Source organism: Nothoprocta perdicaria, unplaced genomic scaffold, assembly GCF_003342845.1.
Source record: "Nothoprocta perdicaria isolate Ctin4 unplaced genomic scaffold, notPer1 scaffold_20, whole genome shotgun sequence".
NCBI lineage: Eukaryota > Metazoa > Chordata > Aves > Tinamiformes > Tinamidae > Nothoprocta > Nothoprocta perdicaria.
Window position 1 is genome coordinate 7,071,717 of NW_020455205.1, and position 17,700 is coordinate 7,089,416.

Here is a 17,700-nt window from a genome sequence, read left to right on the forward strand (position 1 = left end):
CTTCTTGCCTTGGATCACAGCAGCCCACTGTGACAAGACTGGGATATTTTTCCGAAATGCATCCCAAAGCAGCCCCTCGCTCCCTGGGATGCCGCACAGCATACGGGAGACACGATGTGAGGTGCTTCAGATGCAAGCAGCGCAACGTGACCGTTCCCGCCTCCTCCCCCACTTTTTTCCACAAATATCATCTTCCCTTTTGTCTTCCCAAGCATTTGGGGGGAGAGGGGCATATTGATTTCAGAAGCCAAAAATAAAAGGAATAAGAAAACCTCAACCCATTTGCAGCTCCTGTTCGCCACCCACCATCATTAATTATCGAGATTTGAGAGGCAATTTGCAAGCTCCAATCTGCAAAATGCTAGTGAGAAAAACCTCTCAGGCAGATCAAACAGCATTTACGCCACCCCCAAATAAAACATGGCAGCTGAGATGAACATCTTATGCGTAGGTCAACAGGAAAAAAAAAAAAAAAAAAAAAAAAAAAAAAAAAAAAAAAAAAAAAAAAAAGYACATACCCTGTGTTAGATGGAATACCTCTTATCCCCAGGTTTCTTAAGAGAAGATTCAGAAAAGGGAGCTCAGTTATGAGAATAGTTTGCCACTCTCCACCTTCAGTTCCCTTTTTTTTTCCTCCTTTTGGAGCATATCCAGCCTTTTTTCTTCTACCAGCTCCTTGACACTTCATTAATTCACTCTTCGTCTTCTCACTCCCCTTTTCCAGCCCCTCCAAGCCATGTACACGCTGCATCCTCAACAAAACCTTTTTGCTTCCACAGTTGTTAAACCAACCCCTATCATCAAACAGAGGAGAATCCTGGGCCTCACCACAAATAAACATGGGTTCTTCTTCCACTGTGGGTGGAAGATTCATTTTTATTGCACTGAGATAACCATTTTCTCATCTTGTTGGGGCTGCACATACACCTAAAATTTCCTTCYGCATTGACCGCATAGGAAATCAGGTTACATTTCACAAAGCTAGAGAGATCAAAGCAACAAACTTTACAAAGCTATAGGGGGAAAAAAAAAAATCTAAGAAAAATGACATGGACCTTTCCCATAATGCATCCTAGTCTGGGCAGAACCCAAGGATTTCACTTACTGCTGGCAATTATATTTATTTCCTAAAAGAAACAGGCCTGTTTGGCTTTCATCTGATTTTTTTTTCCACAAGAAGGAAGGTTATAGATTTGTACTGCACAAAGGACCTCAAACGCGTGCACATGGGAGTTCCCCACCTATAATATCCTCACTACTCTCTCTTCCTCACTTATCCTTGGTTATCTGTGCCAGAAAAGCCAGGATTTCATTCTTACAGTGACAAACCAGGATTTTGGAGCCAGAAAATTCAAAGACACRGTGTCATTATTCATTTGAAAACAAAAAGGAGCGGCACAAGGGCACATGGAAAGACCGGAGYGAGCAGTGACACTCTGCACGTATGAATGCTTAGGCAAAACGCTTTTATACATCCTGTTTATGCTCCTAGTCAGGAAATTAGCGCTTCTCTCCTTTCTAGGAAATGTTTGCCTCCATGATGGAAAATTCCTGTATTTATTGCCACGTTGCAGCATCCTCTTGGAAACACGCTGCGGAGTCCAGCTAGGTGAACACAGCAGTACAATCACCTTGCTAAAGTGCCAAGAACCAGCGCGCTGYTATAAAAGCGGTACCGCCTTTTCCCCAGGCTGCACTCAAATGCCACCACACTCAACAAGCCCGAGTCACCAGGAGGTTGGTGGAAATGCTATTTGAGACTTCATTTGCATAGCTGCTCTCCTGTGAAATGATATTTTCGACACATTTTGAAGAACATACAGGAACATCATGATTTGAAAGCTGAAGAGAACAGCTAGGGAACGACAGGAGCTCCTCTACCTCCCTCTTCCTGCCCTGCCTGGAGCTGGTGCTAATGGTGCTGTTGGGTTATTTGCTCTATTTTAGGACAGGCTTGGCACCGCTGCCCCTTCAAGCTCATCTTACCTTTTTTTTTTTTTAAGAGTAAAATGATCCTCTCATTTTCTTAGTCAGGGTTTCTACAATACTGGCTTTCTGACCTATTAAAGCATCAAATAATTTCCCAACAGAATGGCTCTCAGCAGCAGGATATATCCAGTGAGGATCTCCTGATCTATTCCGTAAGAGCTGGCAATTCCCTGGCATGATATCTCATGTAGCGTACAGAAAAATAAAGTGAGAAAGAGAAGGTGGATTGCGATGCAATCTCAGTTTACCTCAGGTGATGTTAAAATAATGCTAGCGTGGAAAGTCCAGCGACCAAAACCTACAAGCAAGAAATGTGAGCCACAGGACCAGACGCTTTTGTTCTTCCCAAAGAAAGTTATTTGAGCTTTTTAAAATARAAAAGAATAACATTCAAATACCTTAAGTATAGTGACAGGAAGCCTCTCATTACAGCATGCAATTTAAGTATCTAGTTAAGAACTTYTCTTCTTGAAGAATTAATAGGCAAATATTGAAGACAGACAAGACTGCACAATTATGGGTTGGCAATAATGCAACTTTTTCTTTGCACACAGAGGAAACTTGCATAGGAGATTATGTGTTTTCCAGTGCAAAATTTTCATGCAATATGCACTTCTGTTTCCTCACTCAGATCAGTATTGGTGCTACTCCTTCTCCCCACCACAGCAGGCATTGCCGCTCTACCAGCATTTGAAAAGAAACAGGCTGTTTATCCTACAATTTTTCCCTTCACAGAAAATAGGCTTTTCATTAAAAATAAAAGATTGCACAAAAATAAGCTAGGCACATTTTCAGCATCTCCTRCTTCTGCGTGAGCTATTGCTACAGCTGCTAGAAGCATATTAGGGAAATGCAGCAGAGAGGTTCCTACAAGATAAAATAAGTGTTTACACACACCGTTTACTATCAAACTCATTTAAGATTAACCTGTGTTTCAGAGGCAGTGGATGACTGGATGATCTCCCAGTACTTTGCTCCATGCTATGGGCAGAGCTGGATGACTGCCCTTACTGATCTCAAGTCCATAGGTACATCTCTGTAGGCATCCAGGTCTAACCCCTTGTACCTCCTGCAATCCTGGCCTCAMGGAGCACAGGCTCTGCTGGTGAGCCTGCCACAGCTAAATCAGGTGCTGGGCAGCGCAACAGGACATTGGCCTGCAGAAAAAACAGTTTTTTCCTTTCAATGAGTCTTSTGTTGATGTAAGAAGCACCTCCTCCGCTTCCTGCAGTGAATAGGGTGCCCAAGCACCACGATGGTGTAAGAAAAACCAACAATGAGCTCATTTCTCCTATTAAATTTTATTTCTATCTTCATGGTTTAAGAGCAAGATAACATTTTATTGAGCAAGCAGAAGAATAAGTGGCCCCAAGGTACAGGAGCAGTGATCTACTCAGTGTTTTGCAGCAATTCAACTTATGCTTTTGAACATTTGGCTGAGCATGATCTCTCCATTTTACAACACATTCCCTTGTTTTGACTCGCTAAAGATAATTTAAGGCAGAAAACATTACACCTAGCCAGTCATACCATTTAGAATTAGTCGAAAAGGAAATGTAGTAACTGCAGCAGTGTCACCAACACAAATGTGTTTGCTTTASAGAATAGCTCAGAGAGATAATTACAGCACTGGGAAAAGGCCATTTCCTCCTCCTAAATTTCTTAGGTATCTCTTCCCAACAGCAAGCGCAGCTGCACCTCTCCACTGTGAGCTCCAGCTCTGGCCTGGAACAGAGCTCTGCCAGGACTGCCCCTTCTCCCAAAGTAGTAGCCCACCAAGTCTCCTACACAACTGAGCACACAAAAACAACATGCCTTTGTTTCCCGATTTCAGCAATGGAAAACAGCAACTATCCAACATGCACGGATATACAAAGGGGTTTAGACTTGGCAGTCTAATCTTGATTCTTTGTTCTTGTAGGCTTTTATTTCCTTTCAGAAACTACATCTTGTTCTCCCTCATGTGCTACTGTTATCACAACGAGGTATTTCTGCTAGATGCCTCCAGATGTGCACATACAACCTTGCCTCTCTGGGCATGGCAGCGATTCATAACTTCCAAAACATGTAGGCAGTAGATGCCTTGAATATAGGCTCTTCGGTTATGTTACACATTTCCAGAATCCATCCAGAGACCCTTCCTTACTTCCTGGTAACTTTGGCAAACCAGAGCATTTGGCAGAGGAAGCAGCTGCAAGGAGAGCTCCTGGACCTCTCCGGAGCGGTGTGGAGCCCAGGATCTGCCTCCAGCTGCCTCCAACGCATTCCTCATTCGGCTGCAGCAGCAGCTACTTCATATGCCACTTGGGTTAAAATTAAAACAAAACAACTGAGCTCTGAAAAAGCCAAGGGGAGTGAGATACCAGGGGACCTGCTGCTAACGTGTCAGCAAGGAAGCATTTGCCATATGCACCTCTGTTGTTTCTGGGCAATTTAAGCAGAAAGAAAAAAAGCAACAACAATAAAAAAAGCKATCAGTTTAAAGGAGCCTCTTTTCTAGAAGGGCTAGAGAAAGAGTTTTCTTTTGCCAACCTGACATCACTTAAACTACGGAATAAGTGCATAGACGTGGCTTAAAGACACGGAAGCTGGCTCTTCAGGTCAAGCAGGACGTGTAAACTCCCTGACGTGTCTATGCCAAAAAAACAGCTACCTTCTGTTTAAAGTTAGCTAAAAGCCAGCACAGCAACTCATCTAACTCAAACACTTCCTAGCGGAGGCGAACTTCTCTATAGTTTTCAGTAGTTCTCTGGGGAATTTTCCTGACGCAGTCATTTCCCAATAGCAATCAACCATGAATGAGAGAGTCACAGGCCAAGAGCCTGCTTCCCCCCCAACTATGCTCATGACTGTTCCCCCAGAGTTAATGGGTTTATTCTCCAAGATCGAAGAGAAATCAAGCTTTGAGGTGCTGATGGCCACAGCAGCCAAATGTTAGCGTTGATATGGTTTGTTCCACAAGCTCTACACAGTGTCCAAGCAGATCGGTACTGTAGCCTACTGCTCCTCCTCAGGAGTCTGCATTTGGAGGGAAAGCATGAAAGAAGGATCTGTTCAGGAACAGGGAAGGTTCAGAAACTTATAACCAAGTTAAAAGGCTGCTAAAAAAAACTGCTCAGAGGAGCTGAGCAGTTGAATGAAAAAACACCATCTCACCAGAAGTGTAAAACCCTCTTGTGATCCATCCCCTTCTTTGAAAAGGAGGGTGCATCAMCCCATGCAGTGCTTTGATGGAGCTACTTTCAGCCATGCTGTCTGAGGGCTCAGCACTTGCAAAAATACTTGCCTATTCAACTCAAAAACCTATTTCTTTTCTGCATTTTAAGTTTTGCAATATCCTAAGTTACTTTTTAATYGTTTCCATGAATGTTGTACCAATATAGCAAAAAACGCAGAATTTTCCTTTCAGCGGATACAGGTCTGAGCAGGATGTGTGCCTAAGTGAGCCTGGACACTTCAAGAAGAAGATCTAAATCAAATTCTTTTGAGCGGTATAAACAATTTCCAGGCATCAGTTACATTTACTTAAAACAGACACTATACAGAATTACACTTACAGAGCAGTGTTTGTTACAGAAAGATATGGAAAGCAATTCCTAGGGCCCAGAACCACCGAAAAGCTTTCCAATCACTGCTCCCAATTCCCTCCAGCACAACTCATCCAAGGAGGAGTAGTGGGTCACGCATCAGTCTATCCATGGCACCATGCTGCAGTTTCCAAAGTCTAGGAGATGAACTGCTGGCTCGAGGTCCTGGAGCTGTGAAACAAGTCTAATGGAGCATGTACTGCAGGAACACGTTGGAAGAAATCATCCTGAAAGAGAAGGGCAAAGGAAACTTTCCCCCACATCCTCTCCACTCCAGAGCTGTGGGAATAGAGCAGAAACATATAAGGAATGACTGCAGTAGGCTCCAAATACCATTAAATGCAGTCAGTTGCAACTAAAGCTTATTAGKACTTTCTGAGGGAACAGTGTTGCCAGAACAAGACCAACAGCTACAGGATGATACCTCTTGGTGGATAATTCATGCCAACATTTTCCAGCTTGGACATTCACATGCCAGAGTGCAGAGCTCTGCTGAGTGCAGAAATCGCTCATCCAAGAAAGGAAAATGATGGAGAGGAAAGCCATGGCAATGCTGTTTGATTTAGAAGAGAGGAATAAAATAGGAAGAAAACAGAAACATGAACTACCAAAAAAAAGCAAATAATTGGAAGCACAAGAATAGAGAGGACACAGATGTTATCTGRCTGGTGTTATGGAAGTGCACGCAAGTGAAGGTCCCAGCCCACCTCTCATTCACGCCTGGGGCGGCAGACACTATCTGCAGACACACGAAAATCTCACCTACGGTGCGATTTTCAGTATCTTGATACCAGAGAGACAACCCTGATTCAGCGGTGTTTTCCAGTTGCTTTGCACTACATCAGCAGCTCCAGAGAAAAATCCTTTGTGATGGCAGCACCAAACCCAACCCTTTAGTACCTATTTTGTCTCCACTTCTATTCTGGCAGTACTAAGTTCTCTTTAYGACTGCTTTATTATTCAACAGCTCCCATACTGCTCCTTTTCCTACTCAAGTACCTGATCATCAGGGCCCAGAATGTATTTTAATATRTAGTGCAATTGCCAGAAAGTGCCAAGAGACAGCATGTCCTCTCCATGCCACCCACAGAAGCAACCAAGAATGGTAAAACTCACCTCAGCAGCTGCCACCTCCAAACTAACTCCAAAGAACGGGGGAAAGAAAGGATTTTGGTTTTTAATAACCCACCTACAAGGCAGCCTTGCAGCCCTACACATTGCTTTATGTTATCCCATCTCCTTTCATAGAGTCCCACCTCAAAGCATCAAGCACATTTAAAGCTTTTAGAAGTTGCATGACATTGATTCGATTTTATGTCTTTGTCTGACCTTCATTCTTGCACATTACCTTACCTGCAGCAGGAATTAAGAGCAGCTCATCAAGCTGAGTCAGGCCAGGAGACCATCGCAAGGGCCAGCACAAGGCTCCGGGTGACGACGGCCCTTGGAGGCGGCTGAGTCCGGAGCCGCACACCCCGCCAGCCAACAGCTGTAAGATGTTAGGAGCTTCAGCCCCTTTACTCCCACTCGTAGCTATTTGCACAGGAAAAGAGCAGCTGCTTTCCTGAGAGTAAATTTTGCAGCATCTTTAGAGCCTCTCTCTCCCCTTTTTAGCTTCAAGTGCAAGAAGGATTTCTTTTTAAAATTAGAAAGAGAGAAAAAAAATACAAGTTCGTGAATCCTAACAGCAGGCTGGCTCTCTTAGACATGCTTTCATTATGCTGGGAAAGCAATGGCAAACACAATGAACACATTGAATTCATAGTTTAGAAAAAACAAAACAAACAAAACTATGAATGTCAGCACGCATCCAAAATCTAGTGCTCGAACTGGAGGACGAGTTCACCAAACGCAGGTACGAGGGCACTCCCATCCTAGCGCTACAGGAGCGGCTCTGTCCCGGGGCTGGAGCTGGCAGGAAGTCCAGCACTCATCCAGAATGTGGAAAGCTCCTTTTGGGAAACTGCAAGAGCGAGTCGGATGGTGGGACAGGCAAATCTTGCCCAGAGACATCATCCCACATCCCAACTTATAATTGTGCTGTACACCAAACTTGGGCAAAAGCACCGCAAAATTTGGGGAACTTTCTTTTATTTAAGAGCCCACAGAGCCCATCTTCCCATCGTTTCAGGAGCGCAGCGTAGGGCTGCTGCCCTCCTCGCGGGCACACAAAGGCTGATGCTCTGGCTGAGGGAGCAGCCCGAGCTGCCTTGACGCTGTCTGCCAGCARTAACATCTCCCAGGGCCCAACCTACAGGAACCAGACTCAGCTTCTTCCCATGAAGCAATGTAAGAGCAAACGCTGGCGTCATTTATAACGCCTGTAAATTATACAGCGCCAGACAACTGATAAACGTAGCATGAAAATCAGTTTCGAGAGCAAGATGCCCCAAAAGGCCATATATTTTCCAGCGATTTTTCAGCAGCAGTACTGTGTTTTTCCACCACCTTATCAGAGGCAGACTGTGCACTAAATTACAACACCGTGGCCAAGCACTTACAAATCGCTATTTTAAAATGCACTATTTAAAGGTGCCTACGTTTCACCACAAAGACGTCACTGGGATAGAGCTGTCAAGAAAGCATCCACAGGATATATGATCTATAGGATAGCATCCTCTTTACGTTTTTGAAAAACACCATAAATAATAAAAAAAGAAAAAAATCAGAAAGTCTGCACATTCTGTCTGGAAGTTGTTTTATCTTCCTTTCTAATGCAAYGCTGCCTTCCCCTGCTCCTTGGCTGTGTGCTAAGGCTTTACGCTCTCCTATTTATAGCAGCAGCCCTGCAAGAGGCTTTTCGAAATGCCAATGAGCATCGCAGCGCGGCGAGCACCGCAGAGCCCGCGCGGCTCCCGCAGGCCCCGGCGCCGCATCCRCAGGCCGAGCGCGCTCGCCTCAGAGAGGGCAAAAAAAGGAGGAAAAAACTACACGTGTGTCACCTGGAAAGCTGTTTTCATAACTAGCCATTACTTTTTATTTTTTATRGAGGAAGCAAGCAAAAGCAAAGCAACTACACAGCACAAGGAAGCTCTCAGTGTGGCATGCAGGCAATTTTCAGACTATGGAGACAGATTTCTGAGATTTGAATATATACAAAAAAAGACCTTGAATTCAGCTGCTGGCATGAAGAGGTGCTGTGCATGCAGTGCACCGTGCTTGGTCACTAGGAAAGCAGGGACTTGGGAGCAKAGGGCTGGTACCACACGCAGAGCATCACCTCCTTGCGGGGAGTCGAGCCCTCTCGCCAGCCCTCGGTGAACAGGGAAAGCTGAGAAATGCAGTGGCAATGAGGGAAAAAGGGGAAAAGCTGCTTAGCAGCTATACGCTCTGACAGCTGGGCTGGGTGAAAGGGCAGGAGGACTGACCCAGGCGCTACTCACAGCCATCATCATCTCAAAAGCAGTGCTTCCAAAAAAGAAACAGATCAAATTATGACACTAGCCAAGATGCAAAACCTGATGCCACAATTGCTAAGGTGTTGGCTGGATGGTGCACACAYGGGAATGCAGGCTATGACGGCACCAGCTTGCCTTCTAGGGTCTTTTTAGGCAATAACGGGAGCTTATTTGGACCTCTGAATTCCAAGGACAGGGTGATAAAACCAAGTTAAATTTTGCTGTGAGAAATAACATAGACTTTTATTTCCCACAGGACTCAAAGCTGAGTTATCAATGTCTCCCCGTACTTTGGGCAATGTACTTGCACTGGTGCAAACCCTCCCCGAAGAGGAACGCAATATAAGGGAGTTACATGATCTAAACAAGCCCTTTATAGCTATACCAGTAAGCCAGTAAGATCACTACTGTTACCAACACATGGCCCCAATAACTTGTCACCCCCAGTGCAGCTGGTTATTCTGCTGGCAACAGGGTCCAGACTTTGTGCTCTCAGCATTTTCTGCCCCCAGTTTGCAAGAATACCAGCTGCTCAGCTAATAGCAGACACATCTGACAGTGACACATACTAGGGAGCAGGGCTGTATGTGGTGACCATCCACACATGTCTCATTCACACACACAAGCAGACACCTGGTCTGGCTCCCAGCAGGCTCCACCACCACACGAGAACCCAGCAGTTGACRCTGCAGAGCCCTCCGCTACTTCCAGGAGATCCTCCTTAAGCCCCAGCACCATTTCACAGCGAGTTGGAGTGGTGAACACCCTTGGAAGAGCTGTCATGAGGCGGCATAATAACAGGTGAGTTCTTGCACATTATTCCTTGCTCCTGATTGCTAGCAAAAAAATCCCCAACGYCCTGTTGCTGTGATGCATGATTAGTAGAGGTGGTGCTATGATTCCTCCCCCCCTTTTTTTCTGCATTTTCCTGTTATTTAAAAAAAAAAAACTCTGTAGGATAAGGAATGACAGTGGGAAGAGCCAGGCCCACCTTTTGACACATGCACATAGGCAAGCTCCTTACACCACATTATCCACAACCATTCAGGTGGGTTTTCAAAAAACAAGGGAAAACTTTTGTTCGTTTGTTTTAATAGAAACATTCCAAGTCTTAAGACTTATGCCTTTTTTTTTTTTTTTCCTCCTCTCTTCTCCCTCCCCTCTCGGTATCAAACAGCAGTGAGGAGCCTCAGCTGAGCTTGGATGTTTTGGGTCAGTGAAATCACAGCAATATTCCAAATGCCAAACAGAGAAATAGCTGTGTGCCATTAGGATTGCGCTTACCACGCCATTTTCCCATCAGATTAAAAAGAAAAAGTATCATTAAGGCATTTAGCACAGCTTGCTGAGCAGTGGATTCAAGYGACATTTCTTGCAACAGAGCAAGTCTCTCTGGTTGCAACCACTAATCACAAGGGGTTTTAATTAAGGTACAGTTGTGCAAGAGCCTTGGTTTGCTCTCTGCTAGCAAGAGCAGCATCTTCCACGCTTGGGTGTGCAGCCTGGCACTGCTTGGAAACACCTCCCTTTAATTAAAAGCCCAGCGTGCTTGTTGTTCATTGACAACACACTCATTATGCAACGCAAAACGAGGCAAGCGATGGGCACGCGCTGCAAAACCTGGAGCACCGGAAATCAGAGAAACGTCCTCCCGAAGCCAGCCTGAGGGAAATGCACATCACGAGACACCAGCCAAGCCAGGCTTACCCATTCCAGGTTAAGCTGGGGCAAATTTTTCCTACGAAACACTGTATTGTGCAAAATCACCTCTGTTCCTTTCTGTATGAAAGGAGGGAGAAACACAGCCTTGGTACAAGCTGGTTCTCCTAACAGCTACAAGGAGGATTGTCATTAAAACAACTCCACCTGGATGTCAGGATTCTCCGTAGGGATTGTTTTTGCTGGATTCCCCTCAGGGGATTTACACAGACATTTGTCAACTCTCAGGGATATTGTGGCTTTTGCTCCACCAGATCTCAAGCGCAGGTTGCTCCGGGGGATGCAAACACTTGTGGGACAGCAAACGGGGTGCAAAGCAGGAGACTTGCACAGCAAGTACAAAGACAAAACTCAGCGTTCACTTTTACATTASCTAAAAATGTCTCCAATGAATCACAGAAAATAAAGAAAAATGATGCCTTCACCCGTGAGCATGCAATCTCACCCTCAGGGCACAAGATGCTTCACCTCGCAACACTACCAGAGCATCTCCTTGACTAGCACAGGCTCCATAATTGCTCTACCCCAAATCCTSTACCCCTGGAAAACTGCTTCAGCTCTTAGCATGGCCTGGCTCACCAAGCAGACAGACTCCTACCAACTAGAGCAAGTAGGTAACCAAAGGGCTGTCCTCCAAAGGCAGGACTGAAGTCCAAACCATGCAGTCCACACTGCGCAGCTCCCTGCAAACCAGCCCGCAGACCTGGGTGCTCTGGGCACCGCTAGGAGCCACCCCGCTCCTCTGTATCTCTTCCTCTGCAAACACATGGTGCTCAATACATCCCTAGCAGCCAAAAACTCCCCATACACCATGCAAAAATGGAAATCTCCACTAATCCCAGGGATCAAAAAGAAGCTTAAAGTTTTAGGGATTTGGCTATTTTTGGAATGATTTCCTTACAGGAYTGTATTTATGTTAGACTTTCTCAGGGATAGCTTTCTTTAATAGCATTTTAAAATTTCTGACACTAAGTTTGCTGCATTTGAAGTCTGATGCCTTTATATAATCACCTAATGGACAAAAAGAGAAAAATATATAATGTTTCAAGTGTGTAAATACAGTTATTACATTTAAGGCAAAGCTGGTGCTGGTTCTCCAGGAAGAGCTCATAGTTCTTGCACAATCCCAAGTGCACRTGCAGGGGAAGAAGTGGAAAGCAGTGTCCAGGTCTGAACACTATTGTGGTGCACACAGCAAGAAGTTTAGCAGACCAAGTACCAGCTACTTAACATGTCACCTAACAAAATGATCCCTACCAGGCATCGTGGTGCTGCGGGTTATTCATTGCAAATAATCCTTGTAGAAATACAAAAAGGAAGTTTTCTAAAAAATTATATCTACACACATATACATGATATAACCTAGAATCTATAAACACCCATCACTGTACTTTTACTCACACGATTCACAAAGATTATGCCAGTTTTCTGCCTCAACCAAAACCTTACTACTAGAGCAAATCTGTGTCTGAGTAAGTCCTATCTAATACTGAGGCATGCTTTCCAACAGCCTCTCTTACCATTACATCCTGTAGCACTTCCTTCCTCAGAGGAAATATTTTAATTTTCAAAAGTCAAACCCACTCAACGAAAAGGCACCCTATCAGAAAAACACTTGCATAAACTATTCTATTGGATTATATATATTTATATATGTCTGCCCCAATTATTTAAACAATCAGTTTAGTTTCTTATGCAACAGACAAGGTACTCTTCAATATTTGGAAAGATCATGGTCCAATACATTTCTGTTATTTTACTGCTAGAGAAATAATGAATTTTGGAAGCAAATGAAGGTATTTTTGGGAAACCACTCATGCCCTTACTACCGACAGGGCATTTGTATTTAGCCCACAGCACAGAAATCAATGAGTAAAACCAGCAGCAGGCCAGACAGGCGTGTTTCAAGATGTACGTGATTATAATTCAGCAGCATTAAAAGGCGAGTGTGGGGAGGAAAAGAAATGCAATTCTGAGTCTRTGGACTGCTTCTTACCTAACTCTAGATACTATTGGGGTGCTTTACTACTACTTTTAAAAGGACACAACAGGACACCTGCTTTGCAAGTAAAGGGAGGAAGGTGCTTCCTTAAAGGATACGTATTTTAATTCTCGCTTCCAGGCAATGCCCAAAATCAAAGGGGTGCTTTGGTAGGCTGATCACAAAAAAACAACAAMAAAAAAAGCAAAAAAGCAGCAATAGAGAGAGGAAAAGCAACTGTCACAGCTGTCACATATACATAGTAAGAGTAGATCTACCTTGCAGCCCGGGCTTTGCCTTTCTAACTCCTTGCTTGCACGTTAGGTGCTGGCCTCCTTCTTCCTCTCTGTGAAGGATGCTCCTGCACGACAAAAAGCAACAAGTAAACATTTCAGGACTTAGAAAAGAGCAAAATTATTTGTCTGCTGCTTTCCTGAGCACAGAAACAGCTTCTCCCTCCTACCACATGAAAAACAAACAAACAAGAAGGGAATGGTTTGAGGAAGGAGCTGGAGCCGCCTCAGTTTGATCCGCGCAGCGATGGATGCTGCACGTGACAGCACGACCGGCGTCTGCGTAAAACGTGAAAGAACAGGGCACAGGGCAGCGTGCACCAACCTCTCAGCTTTGCATTCTGCCTTCAGCTCACAATGCAAGGCTCTTCCCCCTGAATCCAACCTGCTGATTTGCCTAACCAGGCAAACAAACAAACGTGAAATGCATTTATTTACCACAAGGTTTATTCTCAATAGGCAAACAGAGAAAATTTATCTTTTTCCCCATGCACGTGCGCACGCACACACACACACAGAGTAAAATAAAAAACATGATGAGGAAGGACACATAGCCCTTTCCCACATAGCCTATTGGTCCTTCCTCATATGCATAACCAGTTGCAAAGCTGAAATTGTGCCCAGCCCTGTCATCATACCCTGGAGATTTCCCTGAAAAAAACGCAAAAATATTGTCACCTGCTGGGTCCTTACCGAGRAATTTCTGCCTCCATGTGTTACACTGCGAGGTTAAGTGCTGCTGCCACAACTCTTCCACTTGAGGGACGGATGCCCCCAAGGCAAATCCAAAGTGCTGCCCAAGCAGCAGGAATACTTTGCAAATACCTTGGAACTACATCAAAATTTTCTTGGGAGGGTGATCTGAAATTCAGTTTTCCTCATAAGCCCTGATGCTGATGGTGATTTATTTACCCACACACCTAAGGTGTTGGCAGAAGGAGCACAAAAACTCCCRGGAAGGCTTTGGGATCAGGAGCTGAAACTGCCTGCTTGCCACGCACACCTCAGCAGGGTTGATTTGCTGATGTTATTAACTGCAGATCAGCCCACCTGGAATATGTTTGCCATGTCCCTGGCTCTGCATTGAGTGCCCTTCTCCACTCTGAATCCTTCCCCTCCTTCGGGCTTCCAGTAAAGTCAGGCTTTGCTTTTAAGCTTCCAGGAAAATAATTACAGCTGGCAGCTATTTTTCCAGCGCTGCCTCGGAAGCCAAAAAAACAAAGACCAACTAAACAAAACTCAACTCAAGCATTACTCAACTTTTCTCAGAAACAGTTTGTTCCATAGATTACTTTTTTTTCCCTTGACAAGTGTGTTGGACTCCACCACTCTTTTCCTTGCTCTATGAACTTCATCGTCCTTCAAAGCAAAACAAACAAACAAAACCCAAAGTCTTACTCATAAAGAATGGATATTTGTAAAGGTTTTTTGACTCAGTCTCCTGGCCAGGAAAAGGACACCTGGGGCAGCCAAAGGATATGCTGAAATTGCCTCCCGCTTGCTCAGATGACTGTCTCAGCAGCTGATGACAAGCAGAAAAGAAATTTGCTCCCAGGATCTGCACTAAGCAGGATACACTTATTTAAATCCCCACAGTGTAAAATTCTCAAGGAGGCAACTCTAATCTCCTCCTGCATTTCTGCTGGTAGTTATTTTATTTTATTATACATTGATCTTCACATAACCAGCGCTTTCGCTTGCTCAAAACAGAGGAGACTCTGTGACTAATGCAGAATTTCATAGCTTCCCATACGCTCACTGCAATCCCTGATGGTTTGTGTCTTTTTTAGAAAATGTCTCTTATTTATGACATATTATGCCCAAACATATCAAACTATAGTCTGATACAACACTTCACCCTAATTCCTTCCATAGTACCTCTAAAACAAACAAATCTCTCCCACTGCATGGCTCTTCAGCACATCATTCTAGCACATTTGGGAAGAAAACAAGGGAAAAAATAGGTCTGAAGGAAAAAGCAGCAAACACCTTTCCCCAGCGCCCCTGCAAGCCGCCCCGAACRCGAGTGACTCGGTTGCTGCGAGCAGACACGGAGGACGCAGCGCTGCTTGGGTGGCTCCAAAGCCCGTGCCAGATGCCTTCGCCTCCACGCATGCATGGGAAGGCGATGGAGCCTCCTGCAGATGAGTCACCACTGTCACAGCAGCAYGTGCTCTCAGCACACGCAGCAGCAGGGGCTCCAATGGGCCCATTTGCAGGTTTACAAGAAAACGCAAGAGCTAAGGGCAGGTCCACAAGCCCTCATGGGCCTACACACRCTTTCTACCATCAGGCATCATTACCACATGAGATGTCTGTGTGTTTGTGATACAAACACACATACACACCTCTATGTTCATGGGTGTGCATCTGTGCATGCATATAAAATACATATATACATATAATTATACACGCACACACATATACATAYATATGCTTAGAGGTTTGCATGTCTCATTCTGTATTTTTCCTTGCACTTCAGGATTAATAAAAAGATCCAGCACCCAGAAGAGGCACAAGCCCAGCGCTGGAAATCCCACATGGGTTCTTGGCACACGAGCAAAGGTGACCTCAGCCAGGCCTGGCCATGGTTAAAGCCTTGGAGGTGACAAGGATCSTGTTCAGAGTCTGCAGGACCATCGCTTATCCGCAGCAGCATTTCAACTGGCTGGGTGTTATGAAGCCTTTCTGCTTAGAGAGCTGCTGGCTCATCCTTTCCGTTATTTTGTTGTCCTTAACTGAGGGAGGAATCCAAGTGGCATAGAACAGGAAAACCCAGCAGTACTTTACCCCTGAAAGTTAGTTTGGAGCAAGTATCCTGTTTTTTGCAATGCACAGGGAAAAAAGGCAGGAAACTTGGGAGGAAAAAAAAACTATTTGCAGACTTCAGAGAAAAAAAAAAGAAGAGCACAATCTCAGAACTGAGACAACTCTCCTGCTTAAAGAAAGATTTTAAGAAAATCTAAAACTTTGTTGCAAAAACAAATCATTAACAGGGAAAGAGGAAATTAGTTCTCACAGCAGCAAGCGCTCCCATGGCACAATGCACAAGGAACAGGGGTGCAAGTAGCACTGGAGAACTACAGTTTATAACACAGTCAGCCCCTTGCAGATGAAGATTGGTCATCCCTCGAGAGGACGCAAACACACAAGCACCCTGCTTTTTCTCAGCAGAAGACTATGATATGCTGTAAAAGAAGGGCAGGGTAGGTGCAACTTAGCATCCAGGAATGCATAAATGGCAAAAATTCCCTCTCTCAAGGAACATTTTGCTCCCCAATGCAAAGTGCAATTGAAGATGAATTAGGTAACTAAATGGAGCAAGTCAACGTGGCACAGGCTTTCTGCTGAAGGTCAGGGCAATGCCTCACATGCTGATATCCCATCTCATGTCATGCTTCCTTCCATCAGTGTAATACAATTAGTAACAGAAAGAGAAGATTGCAAAAAAAAAAAAAAAGAAAAACACACACAAACAAAATGAGTAAGGAAAGGGCATGAGTGCTGACAAAAACCACCCAAAATAAAGAAACTATTCTGACTTAAAAGCTTACAACTAGAGTCAGAAGACTTATTCCCACGACCAGTGTTTGCAAGGTCAGCCTCTGCCCCTTCTTTCCCAGTAGTCTCCAAATGCCCTGATCAAACCACTGATTTCTTGCACAAAGTCCTCCATCCAGGTCAAATGACACTCATCCTCATGATCCCTAGACAACTATGATCTAGGCTGGACTATTTTCCCACCTAGAAATGAGGACAGGAAGGATCAATACAACATTTGAAGCAAAAATCACTGCAGCTCCTAAGTGCAAAAGTTAAAACCTTTTGGGCTGATCTCTAATATTGAAGGGTCACAAGGAAAAAAAAAAAAAAAAAAAGACCAAACTTAGACCAGATCCTCTCCTCCCTGGCCTGCAGCATGAGGCAATGGCCAAATCTCTTGGCTCGGCCAAGCCCAATTACTTCTTGTCTGTTGGAGGATGGTGCYCAGCCAAGTGCAGTCTCATCCCCACCTCATGCTCCGAGCTGRGGTGTCACTCGTGTGACCAGCCCCAGACCCAGCTTGAGGCAGGGCACAAGCACCCCTCCTCAGAGCCCCTGCCTGAGGCCAGGTTTGTATCCCCCGTTTCCACCTCTAGCAACAACACCAAGACAGTTTTTCAGCCTTATATTTTTCTTCCCAAGCATCTGTGATAATGGTTGTTAATGCTGATGTAAAGCCACCAGAAGCACTTCTAAAATGCCTGACAATGTTAAAACCACTGTCTCTAAACACACAAAAGCTAAATCTTTGAGTTACTAAGCTCAAAAATAAAGTTCCCAGCTCCCAAGTTCTGGCCTCAGGGTACTGAATGCACAAACAGGCTAAGCCTCATCTACATTGGTATTTGCATAATTCAGCTATATGTAAGCAAATTAACATATCCATAATATTTGATTGTACTTCTGTCTTCCATGACCAACGAGTCAGAATTGCTTGTTTATAGTCATTAGCAATAAAAACCTGCTATCAATAAGCACTGTCTTCGTTGAGCAATAGCAGGGAGAGACTGGCTATAATAGTCACAGGGAAACAACCAGGGACACGCTAAGCTCAGGATGGCACTGGCAGTGCTGATGCACAGCATGCTGTAACCTCAAAATCGCCACAACTACTGGTGATACTACAACTTCTGTACTACTACAGAGAAGAAAGTAATAGGAAACACTCTTCTTCATAACTGTGGGCTTAA

The 17,700-nt window shown here is 44.5% G+C and overlaps 1 protein-coding gene across 3 annotated transcripts in view; it reads right to left on the reverse strand.

Moving 5' to 3' along the window:
• Positions 1-13,021, reverse strand: part of CUNH1orf21 (chromosome unknown C1orf21 homolog) — a 48,625-nt gene extending 35,604 nt beyond the window's left edge. Inside the window, exons 1-2 of one of the 3 annotated variants that reach the window (XM_026038044.1) lie at positions 12,953-13,021; positions 5,547-5,803 (exon numbers count right to left, since the gene is read on the reverse strand). The gene's annotated coding sequence lies outside the window, so the exon portion shown is untranslated. Of the gene's footprint in view, positions 1-5,546; positions 5,804-6,929; positions 6,997-12,952 lie in introns of those variants that run through there. The other 2 variants (XM_026038042.1, XM_026038045.1) reach the window with 2 other exon arrangements.
• Positions 13,022-17,700: the final 4,679 nt, after the last annotated feature.